This window comes from Mandrillus leucophaeus, unplaced genomic scaffold (genome assembly GCF_000951045.1).
Source record: "Mandrillus leucophaeus isolate KB7577 unplaced genomic scaffold, Mleu.le_1.0 Scaffold618, whole genome shotgun sequence".
Taxonomy (NCBI): Eukaryota; Metazoa; Chordata; class Mammalia; order Primates; family Cercopithecidae; genus Mandrillus; species Mandrillus leucophaeus.
The window spans coordinates 193,082-212,939 of NW_012106675.1; positions in this window are offsets into that span (position 1 = coordinate 193,082).

The following is a 19,858-nucleotide window of genomic DNA, read 5'->3' on the forward strand; positions in this document are numbered from 1 at the left end:
AAAAAAAAAAAAAAAAAAAAAAAATACAGCGATCATTGCGTCCCCCATTTGCACTCATCTGGCACAGGGGCTTTCCAATCTGCAGGAATAAATGAGACTAACCCTATAAACTGTCTCACTTGCTAGGTAGTGCCAGCCAGCCAGGCACAGTCATGTGGCATCTCACTCCCGGAGAGATTTTGTGGAGGAGGAGAATAGAATTAATTCTGAAAGAAACAGCATTCATGGGCTCCTTTTTACCAACTTAAGCCAAAACAGCACCTACTGAGACAGACCTGCAGGAGCTATTTGTAAATGGAAAGAAAGGTATTAAAAGAAGCCTGTCAAAACAGCAACGGGTGTGTTTTTCCGGCTCCCCTGCAGTATCCACCCTATTTCAGCAAGTCTAGGCAGAAGTCAGGAAGGAAGAAAAAATGGTTGCCACTACTTTTAAAAAAAACCAAACAACAGAGAACATCTAGACTAACTAGTGTATGTTTGTGATGATTCATTTTGGACAAGTGTTGGGAACCCGTCAGAAATTTGTGAAATCTTCTGGTTTCACAAAGCCTGCATTTTTAGTAAGAGATTCCCAAATGCTGTCTTCAAGAAACATGCGTTTATGGATTCATCAGGAAAACACTCCCCTTTTCCCATCTGAATAAAAATGACACAATACCGCGCTGGTCACTGAAGTGAGAAAACAGCTCCTTCACCACTTTCGAAATCTTTACTGATGTTATATTAAAATGAACAGGTTTCTGAGAACTAGCAAGTCAAGACTAAAACTTTAACTTTCAAAATGTTTACAGAGGAACATAAGGAAGTCAGGCTAATAACTTATCAATGACTCCTGAGCTATCCTGGTATTGAGAGACCTTTCCCAGAGTCTGGGAAAGCACCTAGTCTAGATGATAAATCTAGGCTTTTTTTTTCTGAACTTAAAATTAACGTAAACAAGGACAAAGGGCAGTAACAAGGCGTCAGTGTGTTATTTGCCAACGATACTATTTTTAGAATAAGTTGGCTAAATTAAAAAGTATGTATACTTGCTTAAAACAGACTTTGCTGTAAGTTTCAACCCACATTATCTCATAGTTACACTGACATTTTTTCTTTAAAGTTACACTGAAATGTTTTCTTTAAAGTTACACTGCAATTTTTTCTTTAAAAATATTGTGGGAGGCCACAGATATTGACCCTTCTCTTTATGAAAGCATTTTATTGTTTCATCCTTAATGAATATGGAAATTTCTTTGGTACTGGCTTGCCTCTGACTGTCCCGCTTTTAAAACTGAAAGTCCCTTGGCCAGGTGCTGGTGGCTCATGCCTGAAATCCCAGCATTTTGGAAGGCCAAGGCGGGAGGGTCACTAGAGCCCAGGAGTTCAAGACTAGCCTGGGCAATGTGGTGTAGCTCTATCTCTACTAAAAATACAAAAATTAGCCAGGCACGGTGGCATGTGCCTGTAATCCCAGCTACTTGGGAGGCTGAGGCACCAGAATTGATTGAACCCGGGAGGCAGAGGTTGCAGTGAGCAGAAACCGAGCCACTGTACTTCAGCCTGGGTGACAGAGCGAGACTCCGTCTCAAAAATAAATAAAATAAATAAAAACAAGCTGGGCGTGGTGGCTTACGCCTGTAATCCCAAAACTTTGGGAGGCTGAGGTGGGTGGATCACCTGAGGTCAGGAGTTTGAGACTAGCCTGGCCCACATGGTGAAACCCTGTCTCTACTGAAAATACAAAAATGAGCCAGGCATGGTGGTGCTACGCCTGTGGTCCCAGCTACTCGGGAGGCTGAGGAAGGAGAATTGCTTGAACCTGGGAGGCGGAGGTTGCACTGAGCTGAGATCATGCCACTGCACTCCAGCCTGGGTGACAGAGAGATAGTTCATCTCAAAAAATAAATAAAATAAAATAAAATAAAATAAAAATAAGTAAAATAAAACTGAAAGTACCATGTCCTGGAAATGCTCTCACTTCCAGGCAAATCAGGCGAGTCACCCTTGTGAGGCTGTAATGTGATTCCATGGGAAACTTTAGTAGATTTAACCCTAAGAATCTGCATCTAAGCAGCTATATCCCACTACATTTTTTTTTTTTTTTTTTCGAGACAAGGGCTTGCTCTGTTTTCCAGGATGGAGTGCAGTGGCACAATCTCAGCTCACTGTAACCTCTAGACTCTTGGGTTCAAGGGATTCTCCTGCCTCGGCCTCCCTAGTAACTGGGATTACAGATATGCACCGGCACACCTGGCTAATTTTTGTATTTTAAGTAGAGTTGGGGTTTCACCATGTTGGCCAAGCTGGTCTCAAACTCCTGATCTCCTCCCATTTCGGCCTCCCAAAGTCCTGGAATACAAGCATGAGCGCCACACCCGGCCCCCAATTGCTTTTTTTTCCCCACTTTTCACTCAGTTGTGAGAAGGATATAATCATTATTCCCTGCCTACCACAAGTTTCAGTAGGGGATTAAAAGATACCACGGAGTCAAAGCTCTCAGCCCAGGGCATGACTGTTCATAAGCCACTAGTAAATGGCTAAAAAAAAAAACTTTGTAGGATTACAGAGAGTTTACAAAAGCCAAATGTTATCATAGCTGTTGGAATTATTAAGTACAAAATGAGTGAAGAGATAAAGACATTCCTCCTGATTTATGGACTTCACAGTTGAGGAGACAGATGAACACAACCAGATGAAATATCTGCAAATGGTTCAGAACTCAAAGGTATAAGCCAACAAAGTATTCACTAGAAAAAAGAAAAAAATGGCTGGGCACAGTGACTCACTGCTGCAATCCCAGCACTTTCAGAGGCCAAGGTTGGGGGATTGCTAGAGCCCAGGAGTTTAAGACCAGCTTGGGCAACACGAGGAAACCTTGTCTCTACAAAAAAATAAAAATTAAAAATAACTAGCCAGCATGGTGGAGTGTGCCTATAGCCCCAGCTACTTGGTGGGCTGAGGTTGGAGGTTGGCTGGAGTCCAGGAGGTCTAGGCTGCAGTGAGCCGAGAATGTGCCACCACACTCCAGCTTGGGCAAGAGAGAAAGACTGTCTCAAAATAAGAAAAAAAAAGTCAGGTAATATCAGTTACTTTTTATTTCAAGTAAAGGAAGGTGTTTATTTCACAATCATATAAGTTATTTTATTGTCAAAATCACTAGTGACTTAATTAATGAGCACATCTACCAAGTTATTATTGGGACTGCTTTTCCAAAAACTAGTTGCTTTGTTGACTTCCTCAAATATATTGTACTTTTGCCATGTTGTAATCTGTCTTCCATCTCCATTTTCTTTCCACAGTTACTGTTTTCCTAAAGGTCTAGTGGTCTAATTGCCACATCCAAAGGCCTCTTTTTACATTGCATCATGCTAAACCTCTGAGCGTCATCTCTTCCTTCAAACTCATGTAAAGTGATTGGCACTTGTCTCCATGCACCTCGAGCCCTCTTAACTCTACTTAGCAAGTTCCTCTTCCCTTTTGTTCCTTAAATGTCAGTTTCACAAGGTTCATCTTTCAACCATGTTATCTAAGAGTAATGACCTCATGTACCCTCTTTAAGCTAATTGATTTTCAATTTTCGTCTTTCATCTGGCTTCTCTCTCCCTCTCCCAAGTTCTGTCTCTCTGCTTCCCTTTTAAGAATTTGTTTATGCTTTTTATGAACTCTGGATTTCTTTCTTTTCTCATTTTTGCTGCTCAAAGCTCTGTTATCCTTCAAGGTCCATGTCAAAATCCATTTCCTCTGAGAATTCTTTTCAGATTTTTCAGAACAGAAAGGGCATTCTATCTTTTAGATTCCCATAGCACATTTTTCTTTTCTAGATCCTTACTTCATTGTTGGTTCATTATGGACAAGTGTTGGGGACCTGGCAGGAACAAATGGGTGGTTATATTATGAAATTCTTTAATTTCACGAAGGTTACTTTTTAGTAGGAGGTTCCCACATGCTCTGTCTTCAAGAAACACACATTTATTAATTTGTCAGAAAAATACCCCTCTTTTCCCATTTGAAAAAAAAACTTGTGCAATACAATACAGCACATGAAATTATAGGCATAATACGTTTTGTCTGCCTCTTCAACTTGATTATATGTTCCTATAGTTATAACATAGATCTAATTTACTTTTCCCCCTGCTTCACTTAGCAAAATGACTATTATTCATTTGTTCACTCATTCATTCATTCATCCATAAAATACTTTTTGACCAGATGTGCCAAGAACTATTTGACACTAGAGATACTGAGATAGAATAACCAGGAGGACATACTACAGCCTCAAATGTCTCAAAGTCTAGTGAGAACAACAATTCAAAAATTAATTAAAGGCTTAATTATAATTAAACCTTTACATACAGTGGTAGGAGGTGAGTAGAAAGCACTGTGGAAGCTCTGAAGAGGCTCACAAAATGTGTGTGTGTGTGTGTGTGTGTGTGAGTCTGGCAGGAAGGACTGAAGTCTTCATGGAATAGAAGTTGCCTGAAATGATTGTTTTAGTTACATATTACTGTAACAAATTACTCAGAAATTTAGCAGCTTAAAACAGCATGCATTTATTATCTCATAGTTTCTGTGGATCAAGATTCTGGGCATGGATTAGCTGGATCATCTCCTTCAGAGTCTCTGACAGAGCTGCAATCAAGTTGTTGGCTAGGGCTGTGGTCTCAACTGAAGGCTCCAGTGGAGAAGGATTCATTCTAAGCTCTCTTGTGGTTGTTGGAAGGACTTGATTTTGACACTGTTGTTGCCTGAAGGCCTCAGTTCCTAACTGGCAGTTGTCAAGAGGCCATCCTCTATTTTTTGCCACCGAGGCCTCTCCAGCCTGCTTCCTCAAAAGAAACATTTGAGGAGAACTAGAGATAGAAAGTACAAACAAGATGGAAATCACAGTCACGTATAATCTAATCACGGAAGTGACCTCTTGTCCCTTTCATTATATTCTATTTCTTAGAAACAAATCACCAGGTCAGACCTATACTTGAGGAAAAGGGATCACACAGGATGTGAAAAGTAGGAGTTGGGGATTCTTGAGTTTGTTGTTGTTGTTGTTGTTTTTTTTGGCAGGGTCTTGCTTTTTCAAACCCAGGTTGGAGTTTAGTGGCACAATCAGAGCTCACTGTAGCCTTGACCTCCCGGGCTCAAGGATCCTCTCACCTCAGCCTCCTAAGTAGCAGAGACCACAAATGTGTGCCACCATGCCTGGCTAAGTTTTTAAAATTTTATGCTTATTTATTCATTTTTCTGACATAGGGTCTCACTCTGTTACCCAAGCTGGAGTGCAGTGTTTTGATCACGGCTCACTGCAGCCTTGACTTCCTGGGCTCAAGTGATGCTCTTAACTCAGTCTCCCATGGCGCTGGGACTACATGTGTATGTCACTACTTCCCGCTAATATTTTTCTAAATTTTTGGTAGAGATGGGATCTCTCTATGTCTCCCAGGCTGGTCTCAAACTACTGGCCTCAAGCTTTCTTCCTTCCTTGGCTTTTCAAAGTTCTGGGATTACAGGTGTGAGCCACTGTGCCTGGCCAAGGATCCATTATTAAAGGCTGTCACCACCACAATGAGTCTTAAAGAATAAGAAGTTAACTCAGGATATCTTGCTCAGGCAAATGCATGATGAAGAGAATGCATATGGCAACGTGCATAGGAGACACTTTGGTGCTGCTGGGTTTTAAAGTTTAAAGTAGGGGCCGGGTGCAGTGGCTCACACCTGTAATCCCAGCACTTTGGGAAGCCGAGGCGGGCGGATCATGTGGTCAGGAGATGGAGACCATCCTGGCTAACATGGCGAAACCCCGTCTCTACTAAAAATACAAAAAAAAAAACTTAGCTGGGCATGGTGGCAGACGCCTGTAGTCCCAGCTACTTGGGAGGCTGAGGCAGGAGAATGGCGTGAAGCTGGGAGGCAGAGCTTGTAGTGAGCCGAGATCGTGCCACTGCACAGCAAGACTCCATCTCAAAAATAAATAAATAAATAAATAAATAAATAAATAAATAAATAAATAAAGTTTAAAGTAGGAGATGAAGGATTTGAGGCTGGAGAGTTAAGCAGGGCCTGGTTTGTCATATGAAGGGGCTTTATCTTGCTAGTATAAGAAGGGGTAACGGGAATGTTGACATTTTAGGTATCTCAAGCTGGTGCCTAGATAGAAGATAGATTTGAGAGGGATAAATCTAGAATCCGAGAAGCCAGAAAGAGGATTGTTGTAGAAAGATGATGAAGACCTCAGTGTTGGCAGTGTTTTAGGGTAGGAGAAGAGGAAATGGGCTTGAGATATTAAAAAAGATAAAGTGGATTGAATTTTATTTGTTACATCTAGGGACGCTTAGGGAGAAACATCTTTCAGACAGCGTGGATATTTATCTATGAAGTTCAGGAAAGAATTAGCTCCAAGTTTGCCAGTCATATAAATATCAGTGGTGGGTCCAACTAGAAGAGTTGAACAGAGAATGAAATGAAAATGAATCTGGGGAATAGAAGGATGTAAAGAATGTACAGAGAAAGAGAGGCCTGAAAGAATAAGAAGGAACAATCAGAAATGAATGCCAAGAGAAAATATTGGCCAGGCACAGTGGCTCACACCTGTAATCCCAGAACTCTGAAAGGCCAAGGAAAGAGGAAAGCTTCAGCCCAGGAGTTTGAGGCCAGTCTGGGAAACATAGAAAGATCCCATCATTCAAGTCAAAGGATGAGAGGTGGTCAGATGCAGCAGAGAAATCCATCAGGATAAAGACTGAACGCCACTTTCACATTCATTCATTCACTCAATTCTTTATTTACTGGGCACTGAGCTAGGTATGGGCTGTGAAGAAGACAGACATTTTTCCTTTCCCTAGGGAAGTTGTACTCCAGTGGGTAAGATGGACACTGGAGATAATTACAAGTACCCAAAGTAAATACAGAAAGTGCCATGAGCAAAACTAAGAGGGCACAAAATATTCAAGTAGAATCTTTTTAAAAAGCAGAGCAGGGGCACAGTTTTAAAGATTCCATCAAGGAAACTTCTTTTACCAAGCCAGGCAGGAAGGCTGTTCTAGCAGCTCTCCTCTGTGGCTTAGGAGTCCCAGCTTGCTTAGAACAATTAAGAGGTCTATCATTTGCTTTTTATTTTTTTTATTTTTATTTTTTCCTGAGGCAGAGTCTCATTCTGTTGCCCAGGCTGGAGTGCAGTGGCATGATCTCGGCTCACTACAACCTCCACCTCCTGGATTCAAGCGATTCTCCTGCCTCAGCCTCTTGAGTAGCTGGAATTATAGGCACGTGCCACCACACCCAGCTAATTTTTGTATTTTAGTAGAGACGGGGTTTTCACTATGTTGGTCAGTCTGGTCTCGAACTCCTGACTTCGTGATCCTCCTGCCTCAGCCTCCCAAAGTGTTGGGATTACAGGTGTGAGCTACCGCGCCTGGCCCAAGGTTTATCATTTCCTAAGGTAACTATACAAAGTACCACAGACTGGGTGGGTTAAAGCAGCAAGAATTTCTTCTTTCACAAAGTTTTGCGGTCTAGAGTTCAAAATCAAGGTGTCAGCAGGGCCATGCTCCCTCTGACCCCTGTAAAGGAGAATCCTTCCTTGCCTCTTCCTAGCATCTGGTGGTTTCTGGCAATCCTTGGCGTTCCTCCGCTTGTAAATGCAACACTCCAACCTCTGCCTCTGTCACCACATGGCATTTCCCCTGTGTGTCTCGGCCTTCCGTTCGCTTTGTCGTCTTCTTATAAGGACACCAGTCATACTAGATTAGGACTCACCCTAATGAACTCATGTTAACTTGATTATATATACAGACTTGATTTCCAAATAAGTCCATATTTACAAGGACTGGGAGTTAGGACTTCAACATATCTTTTGGGGGCGACACAATTCAACCCATAACAGGAGTTGTTTAAAATCAATTAGTAAAACTTCACTAAGGACAGTTTCAGTAGACAGATGAATTTTAGTAGTATTACAGGATTTGCCTGACATCTGCTCAATAAATGAATTGGATAAGATAGATGGTAATTGTTGCTTTTCTCAGTATCTACGGTACCGTGTTAGGTCAGAGAAGACTGTTTCTGACTAGTGCTCACCACTGAGAAAGGAGAAAACACATTGGCCTGGCCTTTGCTAGCTCACAGGCCTTTTTGTCTGGGCTGAGGCTTTTTTTTTTTTTTGAGACAGGGTCTGGAGTGCAGTGGCATGATCACCGCTAACTGCAACCTCAAATTCTTGGGCTCAAGTGATCCTCCTGTCTCAGCTTCCCAAGTAGGTGGAACTACAGGCATGCGCTACCATGCCTGGCTAATTTTGTAGAGATAGGGTCTCACTATGTTGCCTAGGCTGGTCTCAAACTCCTGGGCTCAAGAGATCCGCCCGCCTCAACCTCCCAAAGTGTTGAGATTATAGATGTGAGCCACCACACCTGGCCTAGGACTGAGGTTTCTTAACTGTTCTCGGCCTCACTCATCATTTGCCCAAAGAAAAGTCTGACCTGATAGGGGAGCCTCAGGATGTCAGTGTCTCCCTGAAATTGTGTATAAAAGAGTTGTTTGTTTTTTTTTCAGATGAAACCTATTGTACTTGTCACAGGAGTCTGCGACTCAGAGCCACTGGACTGGATTTCCTACATTTAACTGCACATTAGAGTCACCTGCAGAGATTGCAAATGCCCCATCTCAATCCCAGAGACTCTTAGTCAATTGGTCCGTGAGAGGGCTTATCCATTGGTATTTTTAAAGTTCCTCTAGTAATCTTGCTGTGCAGCTGGGTTGGGCACCACAGCACCAGACAATTCCTACACCCACCCTTTTGGCACTAATATTCAGATTCTGATGCCCTCTGCTCTTTCTATAAATAATACGGCATATCCCGTCAAAACTACCATTGCCCTGGGGAGAGGGCTTGTTTACAGCCTGCATATTAGGACTTACTATACTTCTGGGAAGCATTTCAAGACATTCCCTCAGGTTTCTGCTGGACTCCTCTGCTGCGCTGGGGTGGGGAGCTGGCTCCTGGGGCATCTCTCCCCTGCTTCCCATACCACTGTGCATTCAGGGGGAATCCGCTCCACAGAGGAAGTCACTGTGGAGCTTCGAAGGGGATGCACTGAGAGGGCTAACAGGGGGCTGCCAAGCGAGCCTCCAAAGTGGGAGGGGGGATGTCAAAGAGAAAGTGGGTGGCAACCAAGAGGTGCTGGGGATGGGGTTATGAAATGCAAATCAGAAAAGTGAGCCAGTTCCTGAGCACAGGTCATAGTTGCCTTTGCAGGGTGACTCAGCAGGTTACTTTTCAGGAAGTGTTTTTTCTTCGTTTTCTGTTTCTTTTTAATGAGCCAGTGAAAGGCATCAAATGAACAGATAAGTTACAAGAATGAAAAATATTTCAGTTTCTTTTTCTTTTCTTTTTTTAAAAATTTTTAAAAATAGAGACAGGGGGCTGGGTGTGGTGGCGGCTCACGCCTGTAATCCCAGCACTTTGGGAGGCCGAGGCGGGCAGATCACCTGTGGTCAGGAGTTCAAGACCAGCCTGACTAATATGGTGAAACTCTATCTCCACTAAAAACACAAAAATTAGCTGGACATGGTGGCGTGCGCCTGTAATCTCAGTTATGCGGGAGGCTGAGGAGGGAGAATTGCTTGAACCCCGGAGGTGGAGGCTGGAGTGAGCCAAGAGCGTGCCATTGCACTCCAGCCTACGCGACAGAGTAAGACTCCATCTCAAAAAAAAAAAAACAAAAAACAAAAAAACAGAAAAACAGAGACAGGGTCTCCCTATGTTGCCCAGGCTGGTCTTGAACTCCTCGGCTCAAGTGATTTTCCTGCCTTGGCCTCCCAAAGTGCTGAGATTACAGGCGTGAGCCATTGCCCCCAGCCTTTTTGGTTTCTTATGCTAGATATGGAGATTGCATTAATTGCTTAATTAGCCATCCACAAAAATAATCTAGTGATTCACACTTCTCTGCTGTTGTCTGCAGACGGACACTGTATAAGCCAGGTGTCTCTCCGCCACTGACACACAAACCAAGGCTGATAGACGCTCAGATAGGATGGCCATTCCACAGTTGATGGCCCAGATACCCAGAAAGACACATGGCCTCCCCCATTTGCCATTTATCTCTGCAGACAGGAAAGCTAGGTGTGGGTGTGCTGTGGATCGGGTGACGGACATGGCCCCTTAGGACTTAAAATTGTCCTACTGGCAGCTGGGATGACTCAGCTTGTGTGCTTCAGCCAACATAGCATCAAGGCCAGGAAGGGTGGGGCTGAGGACAGTGGAGCGGAGGAGATCTTCCCCAGTGGCTCTATTTTAAATTACCGGGTCTTCTAACAGGTTTGGTAGGAACTGAAGTACTGGCTGAGGAGTGAGGAGGGATTGCATAGTCTTCAGGTCGTTGGTTTAATAACAGTTTACACTTTCTGATTTCTTGATGTGTGCCAGCTTCTGTAGCTAGTGCTTTGCAAATACAATTTCATCTAATCCTTCCACCAACTTTGAGGGCTAAGTATCATTATCTTCATTTCTTTCTTCTCTCTCTCTCTCTCTCTTTTTTTTTTTTTAAATAAAAAACAAGAGAGAACACTGAAGATTAGGAGGTTTAAAAGCCTGCTCAAAGTCGGAGGACTGAATGCAGAGGTAGTGACAAATATTAGATCTGTCTAAGTCTCATGCCTGCGTCCTCAAGCCTCACAATGTAGCCACCCGTGGCCTCTCTCCATGGGGAGTTAATTCAGTGAGCATTTGTTGAGGGCCTACAGCATGCTAGGTGCTTTGCTGGGCATGGCAGAGAACGCAGTGCTGACACATGTGGCCCCTGTTATCAAGGGGTCAGTATCCTCTAGGAGAACCACCCAGGGAAATTGCCAAATGTTCGTTTTAGTCTCCATTTTATCTTTTACTGATGGTGTGATCATGGCTGATTTATGTAGTCTGGGATAACATTTTTTTTTTTTTTTTCAGCTATTAAAAGACTATTGTGAATCCAGACAGGAGAAAGGATGGGGACAGTGTGTTGAAAAGTAACAGGTGCTCAAAAAGTGAAACTTCATTCATCTTTCACGAGCTACCTGGATTTTGGCTGGACTGGTTCTGAAGCAAAGGAGGCTCAGGCCAAGCTCAGGCATCTTGCCTCATCCAAGACTCTTTCTTTCTAAAGACCTCACATTCTGTCACTCCTTCAGCAAATCCTGGCAGCTATGTCTTCTGAATATGGACAGAGTATGACCCTTCTCTATTCTCCTGCACACAGAGCCACTATCATTCCATACCTGGTTGCTATAGAGGCCTCCTAACTGGTCTCCAGCTTCTGCCCTTACTCCTCTTCGATCTCTGTTCAAATGTCATTTTATCAGAGAAGCCTGGAGTACCTGTTGAAAGACTGTGCTCCCTACCATCACTCACTGTATCCCAGCCTGCTTTATTCTTCTTCCCCACTTGACATAGATCTGCTGATTTGCTAGTCAGCTGATGCCCTCTCTTGAATGTAGGGCCCTGAGCCAGACCAAAGCCTGGGCTCTTCCATGCACTGCTGCATCCCCCAGATCAAGAACCTGGCAGGCAAGGCAATAGGGGTTACCATGCTTGACCTCTTTCAGTTTATTCTCAAACTGGTTTGCCCTTTATTTTTATTTTATTTTTTTTAATGAGATGGAGGAGTCTCCCTCTATCACCCAGGCTGGAGTGCAGTGGCACGATCTTGGCTCACTGCAACCTCCACTTCCTTGGTTCAAGCAACGCTCTTGCCTCAAACTCCCGAGTAGCTGGGATTACAGGTGTGCGCCACCACACCCGGCTAATTTTTGTGTTTTCAGTAGAGAACAGGTTTCACCATGTTGGCCAGGCTGGTGTGGAACTCCTGACCTCAAGTGATCCGCCCACCTCAGCCTTCTAAAGTGCTGAGACTACAGGCATGAGCTACCACGGCCGGCCTGCCCTTTTAAATCTTTTTTTTGTTTTTTTTTTTGAGATGGAGTCTTGCTCTGTCACCCAGGCTGGAGTGCAGTGGTGCGATCTCGGTTCACTGCAAGCTCCGCCTCCCGGGTTCACGCCATTCTCCTGCCTCAGCCTCTGGAATAGCTGGGACTACAGGAGCCCGCCACCAAGGCAGGCTAATTTTTTTTTTTTTTTTTTTTATTTTTAGTAGAGACGGGCTTTCACTGTGTTAGCCAGGATGGTCTTGATCTCCTGACCTCGTGATCCGCCCGCCTCGGCCTCCCAAAGTGCTGGGGTTACAGGTGTGAACTACTGCCCCAGGCCTTAAATCTTGTTTTTAATATTACAAAATTCAGCATATAAAGAAAGGTAAAAAGGGGAGGAAAAATTCATCCCTAATGACAGTCCCAGCAACAACCACTGTAATACATTTAAAACCATTTTGAGTTTTAATATCATTTTTGTTTGTTTTGAGAGAAAGTCTCGCTCTGTTGCTCAGGCTGGAGTGTAATGGTGCGATCTCAGCTCACTGCAACCTCCATCTCCAGGGTTCAAGCAATTCTTCTGCCTCAGCCTCTGGAGTAGCTGAGACTACAGGCGCCCCCCACTACGCCTGGCTACTTTTTGTATTTTTAGTAGAAATGGGGTTTCTCCATGTTGGCCAGGCTGGTCTCGAACTCCTGCCCTCAGGTGATCTGCCCACCTTGGCCTCCCAAAGTGCTGGGATTACGGGAGTAAACCACGACACCTGGCCTGATTTTTAATGTAATTTTAAGAGTATTTTAATTGCAAAGACTAACCAAGCCTTACTTCATCCCAGATGTTCTGAATTTTGACGTTTTACTTAAAGCATTTGAATAGTGGAGTGAGCCTAATTTGAAGTCTATACTTACTGTTATGAATGTTTAGCATTATCAGGTAACCCTTATCCAAATATTTTGAGAAAGTAAACCCTAAAAGGAAGCCCATTTTACACTATAAGCTGCTCATTATGTCTCTAATGCCCTGACAACTTTATTCACATGATCACTCAGTAATTTGTCAATAAAATATTTATTCACCACCTACTACATGCTGTACATCCAGTTTCTGTCGCGGTTAGAACGTCGAACTTCCATGCTGTTGTTCTCGTGAGTTTTCATCATGATGATCTAGTAAGGGCTGTCAAGCAGAAGCATGGTTTGTGGTTGTGGTGGGGGTGAGGGAAGATGGCTAGGCTCAGAGGTGGTAGGTAGATTTTTATGATGAAGCCCATGATCACTTTTGAAGTGGGAACAGTCTTGGACTCAGAGATGGAACAGGGTTCTTGTTCTAAGTGTTGCAACTAACTTGCTGAGGGAGGGTGGAAAGTCACTCAGCCAGATGTCAATTTCCATGTCTAGAAAATGTTAGGTTGGGTGGGGGTAATTCCTTAACTCCCATAAATGATTCATGATGTTGGCCAATTTTCTTGTGATTTGCCACCTAATTTATAAGTTGAATGCAGGGGAAAGAACCAAACCAAACCACCTACCTCCCCAACCAACCCAACCACTAAAGCCCTGTCTCAGCAGCACTTCTTGTCTTCTGCTCAGATTTCCTGGTATTCCAGCAGTAGAAAACAGTTCTTCGTGCTGCTTTGTGTTTGTTTGTGCTGATCTTTGGCTATTTCTGAGTTGGAGGAAGATTCTCTGGTTTTTTTTAGAGCCTCCCACTGGCAAAGAAGAGTAAAAAAATCTGAGGATATAACCTACCCCAAACAAAAGTCAGAGTTGAGGTCAAAATATTGACAGTCACTTGGTGGCTTCCTGATGTCTCAAATCCAAAATGTCTTTTTTTTTGTTATTTTGTTTTGTTTGAGACAGAGTCTCTCTCTATTGCTCAGCCTGGAGTGCAGTGGCACGATCTTGGCTCACTGCAACCTCCACCTCTCGGGTTCAAGCACTTCTACTGCCTCAGGCTCCCAAGTAGCTGGAATTACAGGTGCGTGCCACCATGCCTGTCTAATTTTTGTAGTTTTAGTACAGACGAGCTTTCCCCATGTTGGCCAGGCTGGTCTTGAACTCCGGACCTCAAGTGATCCACCCGCCTCGGCCTCCTCCCAAACTGTTGGGATTACAGGAGTGAGCCACCACACCTGGCCCAAATTGCCTTAAAATAAGAGCATTTTAGGCTATTTTGTTCCTGAAGCTTGGTCAGTTACTGCTACTTGTACATCATTTCAAGTTTTTAATTATTTAAACACAAACCATGAGTTTGACTTTTATCTAGGTCAATTTTCTATAAAACAGAGGGAAATAAGCCACTCTGAATTGGCTAATGGTTTAATTCTATGTCAAATGTAGAATTTATTTTCTTTTCTTTTTTTTTTTTGAGATGGTGTTTGGCTTTTGTTGCCCAGGCTGGAATGCAATGGTGCGATCTCAGCTCACAGCAACCTCTGCCTCCCAGGTTCAAGTGATTCTCCTGCTTCAGCCTCCTGAGTAGTTGGGATTACAGGCATGCAACACCACACCCGGCTAATTTTGTATTTTTAGTAGAGACAGGGTTTCTCCATGTTGGTCAGACTGGTCTCAAACTCCCAACCTCAGGTGATCTACCTGCCTCAGCCTCCCAAAGTGCTGGGATTATAGATGTGAGCCACCGTGCCTGGCCTTTTTTTTTTTTTTTTTTGAGATGGAGTCTCTCTCTGTCGTCCTGGCTGGAGTACAGTGGTGCTATCTTGGCTCACTGCTACCTCTGCCTCCTGGGTTCAAGCAATTCTCGTGCCTCAGCCTCCCGAGTAGCTAGGATTACAGGCACGTGCCACCATGCCTGGCTAAGTTTTGTATTTTTAGTAGAGATGGGTCTCACCATGTCGGCCAGGCTGGCAAATGTAGAATTTCTAAGCTGTGCTTGATACTGTTTTGTCATCTAAACAGGAGACTTCTCTACAATGGTCGCTTCAACCTGAACACCCAAGATGACATGTGCCTTTGGAATGTCATCTGACAAGACTGCACTTTGTCTGTAAGAGGACACCAGTGTCTGGTAACCCACAAACCTTGTTTGGTCTCTGTGAGGAGTTCTATTTCACCCGATAGCCGCAGCCTGTCTGTCAACCGCGGTGTGACCACATCAGTCGTTGGATTTTGTGCCAGGGATTCCCATAAGAGGACAGATTGCATTTGTCTGTAAATCTTTCCTTAGATAATGTGCAGTTTCTTTGGTTGTTTTTTTCCCAAAAACAAACATAAAAGGGGTAAAAAATTTTCCGGCTCTTTATTTTGATGTTTGGCAGGAATCTGCTTTGATATATTGAGAGAGGTTTTGGTGTGTGTGATATTCGCTGTTACGCCTTGAACCTCCTGCTGCTGGGCAGACAGAAACCAAGCTCTGTTGCCTCAAGGAACAGTTGTCATAGCAGAACCCCAGAAATAAGAATCAAACTCTTGGCTTTCAGTTTCAAAAGCTAACAGCCAGGAGGAAGATGCAAAACACTGAGAAGAATAGGTGGCCAAGGCGAATCAGTTTTTCCATCGCTGAAGATTAGGTAAATCTACTTGTCCAAGACAGAAAAGACTTGAAGAGGGGAACAGTTTAGTGAGGCTGGGGACAAGGGGACCAACTGAAGCAGGGGCTGTCTGTCTCCAGCACCAGGAAGCTTTGATGAACCTCCATGGATCCACTACAGACCCCACACTCTATTCAGAAGCATTCTTCACCTTCCACATAACTTAGGGTCCTTCCCCTCCATGGGCTACTCGTGAGCAACACCGGCCCATACCCCATCTTTTTTCGGCATCTCACTGCTCACTGTGGAGGATTCCCCTTTCAGCAGCCTAGGAAATTTAAGCTGCCAAGAGGCTGCCTTTCCAATTCCTTTTTTCTTCCCTTCAAATCCTAATTGACTGTCTCTGAACGGAAGAATAGTGGGTGCTGGCGGGCCTCTGCTTCTGGTAGTCACACTTCAACTGACCTCAAAGAGATCATAACGCTGTCAGAATATGAAGCTTTTTCTTTTTCTTTCTTTTTCTCTCCAGAAATACGCTTACCCAAGAATATGGGACTAGCTCGATTTACCAAACAACTGCAAATGAACCAATTCAGATGTGTTAATTCTGAATTTTTTTTCCGGTACTGATAAGAACCCAAACTATTCATTGCACTTAAATAAAACGTAATTCAAATGAATCATACCACTTAGCATTAATTAATGTACTAGTTCATTACAGAATCTAATGTCCATGGTCAGTTTCACCAAATCAATTTCAGAGACTGCAGGTCTCGAATTATCTCTCTTCATTTGTACTCTTTCTCCTCACCGGAAGCCAGTATATTAAAACCTGATTTAATTAGATACACTCAGCAGGGGATGGTTGAGCTTTCTTTCATTTGGTCAGTGGAGGATTCTGTTATAAATAATCCCAAAATATAAGTTGTTTAACAAAATTAAAAGTTCCTGGGTTGCTCATTAAAAGTCTGATGCTATTGTTCCTTGTTGAGAGATCTTCTAGGCTTCTCTCTTCCCAGGGCGATTTGAGGACCCAGGATCCTTTCATCTTGTGGCTCCATATTTTGGCTTCCAGGTCACTGTTATGCACTGAATTGTGTCTTCCCCAAATTCATATGTTGAAACTCTAGCCCGCAGTTCCTCAGAATGTGACTATAGCTGGAAACAGGGCCTCTAAATATGTGATTAAATTAAAATAAAGCTGCTAGGATGGGCCCTAATGTGACTGATGTTCTTATAAGAAGAAGAGGAAATTTGGAGATATTGAGACACCAGGGATGTGCACACAGAGGGGAAAGCACATGTGAGAACATGGCGAGAGGGCAGCTGTCTGCCTGCCAGTGAGAGAGGCTTTAGGAGAAACCAAACCTGCCAGCACCTCGGTGATGGGCTTCCAGCCTCCAGAACTGTGAGAAAATACATTTCTGTTTTTTAAGCACCCCCAGTCAGTGATATTTTGTCATGGTAGTCCCAGCAAGCTAATACCTGCACCTCAGCATCATCCAGGAAACGGATGAGTGGAGCGAGAAGCCCATCTGGGAACTCTTTTTGGCCCAAGTCTACACGTAGTATATCTTTTCCATCTATATTCCTCGGCCCAGAATTTAGTCACAAATGGTGGTGGCTTTAATAAGTGTTCACTAATAATTAGTGTTTAAATTGTTTATGTCGTAAGTACTTGGATACACATGGTGCATATCATAGTGAAAAAATAAAACAACAACAAATTGTACTCCAGTGCCTCCAAAGTAGTAGTCTAATAGACAGTATAGCCACCCATTTTTCCCTGTATGTTGGGAATCCTAGATTAGAGAGTTAGGGCAGGAAAAACAATCTGTCTACTTGTTTTTAGGTAAGTCTCTCCTATGGTTTGAAATTTGTGTAAGGTATTTTTTGTTATTGTTATTTTATGTTTGTATTTGTAATGAAACAAGGCTAAGGACACTGTTTTCATAAAAATACATGATGCACAAATTACAAATTATTATTTTTCTGTTACTAAAGGACATTAGATATTTTTAAGAAGAGATTTAGGTGGTTTTTCTTCTCTTTTCTTTTTTTTTCTTTCAGAGACAGGATCTCACTGTGTTGCCCAGACTGGAGAGCAGGGGTGTGATTATAGCTTACTGTGACTTTGAACTCCTGAGTTTGGACTCACACAGTCCTCCTGCATCAGCCTCACAAGCAACTGGGACTACAGGCACATGCCACCATACCTGGCTTTTTTTTTTTTTTGGTAGAAATGGGATCTCACTGTGTTGCCCAGGCAGGCCTTGAACAATTGGCCTCAAGGGATCCTGCTGCTTCAGTCTCCCAAAGTGCTAGGATTACAGGTGTGAGCCACCGTGCCTAGCTTGTTTTGACTTTCTATAAATCTTCTGAAAATAACCAACTACATTTCTTTAACAAAATCACACTTTTTCCTATAATTTTTCAAAATTAGTGTCTTGCTGCAAGCATGCATACTCATTTTCTCCATCTTTTTTATTTTTTTTTCTCACAAAAAGACAACTGCAAAGATGTCCAGAAATCAGTGGTTGACCAAAAGCCTTTTTCATGCTTTCCGGTTTATGTTTGGGGCATGCCATGTCTGCTGGAGAATGGTAGGGCTCCTGAGGTCTGAATTATGGTTTCCACTGAAGCCTGAGACCATTGCCTTAGAGAAGCTTATTCAGAAATACACTCTATTAGAAGCAAAATTGTGTAGTAATTAAGGGTAAAGACTCTGATTTCAAATCCACCACTTAATAGCTGGACAATTTACTTAACCTCTCTGTGGTGCAGTTTTCCCCATGTGTAAAGTGGGAATAACACTAGACCTGCCTCATAGAGTTGCTGTGCTGATGAAAGGAGTTAATATATAGAAAGAACTTAAAACAGCACCTGATGGGCAGTAAGTGCTACCTAAGTGTTTGTTACTATTATTCCTACTAATCAGCTAGGTAATATCTTCCATGGACTTAAGTCTGCCATTGTTTTTCTGTGCTAGCATCACATTTTCTAGGAAGAATAGAAACTATTGGTGTGGGGAAAAAACTAATATGTTAATTTCAAAAATGAGGCCAGTTGCACAAGAGGCCTCAATGAGAAAATAAGTGCCTGTCTTGGAGATTCACAAGTCCGAGCACGCTTCCTAACAGGTGCCTCAGAATTCTACTCCTTTAGAAAAGATTCACACTGAAAACCCATTGTCACAATCACAGTTAGTGAACCAATCATCTTGCTGAGTGCTCCTAGACCCGCCCAAAGGGAAAGTCCAGGGATGGTGTTGAAATTCCCTTCTGAGCTAGAGGGCTGTTTTAACAGAGAAAGGAATCTATAATTGGCAAGAAAGACCAAGCTTAATTCCAAAGCAGTTTGATAAGTCTGGAGGTCTGAGATCACAGGACGTCTAGGCCAAGACTTGCCCAGTCAGAATGAAACATGTTTCTGGAGGTAGGTAAATGAGATTAGGGAAGGGGAAGACCCAACTATTTATCAAGTAATCTTTTCTTCCTTAACGTTCCACAAAGAATTGTTGTGGGGCCTGATAAGACACATGTGGGAGACTAAAAGCTTAATGACACTCAGCTTTTGCCAACCTAGTTCTCACTGTGTGCTTGGGAGAAGGATTCCTACTCTTGGATTTCTGTAGCTTCTTCCCCACTCCGGTGTGACTTTCTGGGTGAGCCATCTCTGCCTCCTCAATGAAATAACTGAACCAGAGAAAGTTCCCCAATGTGGGTGGATTTAGAAAAAGATATGCGTGTGGGGAGAATGACTGAACACCTTGTATATGGGGTGAGGCAGTGGTGGTCCCCTGAAGCAGTAACCGCTGTAGCAGGCTTACCACATTGGGCCCTGATACTGCAATGTTGTGTGAACTTGGACCAATTAATGTTATTATTTGAAAAATAGATAGTGTAAAATCTGCAATAGCTGGATTAAAAGCAAAATTTCTAGTTCCACAGGTGGAGGTTGAAGGAAGATGTTTTTCTCTAAGTGCATGGGGCCTTTATACAGATAAGCTAGCTGCGTGGGATATGAGTAAAACAAAAATTCAGATGCTGCTTCCAGTCTTTTTTAGTTTAGCAGGAAAAAAGACAGAAGAGAGAAAGAGGCTGTAGTTTTCCACCACTTCATTAGTGACCTGGGGAAGTGGAGGGGGCACTGTTCCAGCAGCTCACTGGTGCCTAAAATCTGTTTACTCACAAACTTTTGATACCAAATGTGTGTGGGTTTCTCTTCTTCTCACATTAAGCAGTTCTCTAGTTCTTCGGACAACAACTGGGTGATCTACAATTCCATTCAAGTCTGATAATAATTACCTGGAGTTAGTGCAGGCCCGTAGTTAACGGCTCGGTCCCACAAAACTGGCCTCACTTCAAATGCCAATCACATGTCCTGGGTTGCACCTGCACTTTGGTTCTGACTGACTGGCTATAAATCAGGGGTTTCCATGCCCCTCTCCTCATGTTTGAGAATTTGCTGGAAAAATGTAGGAAAACTCTTTACTT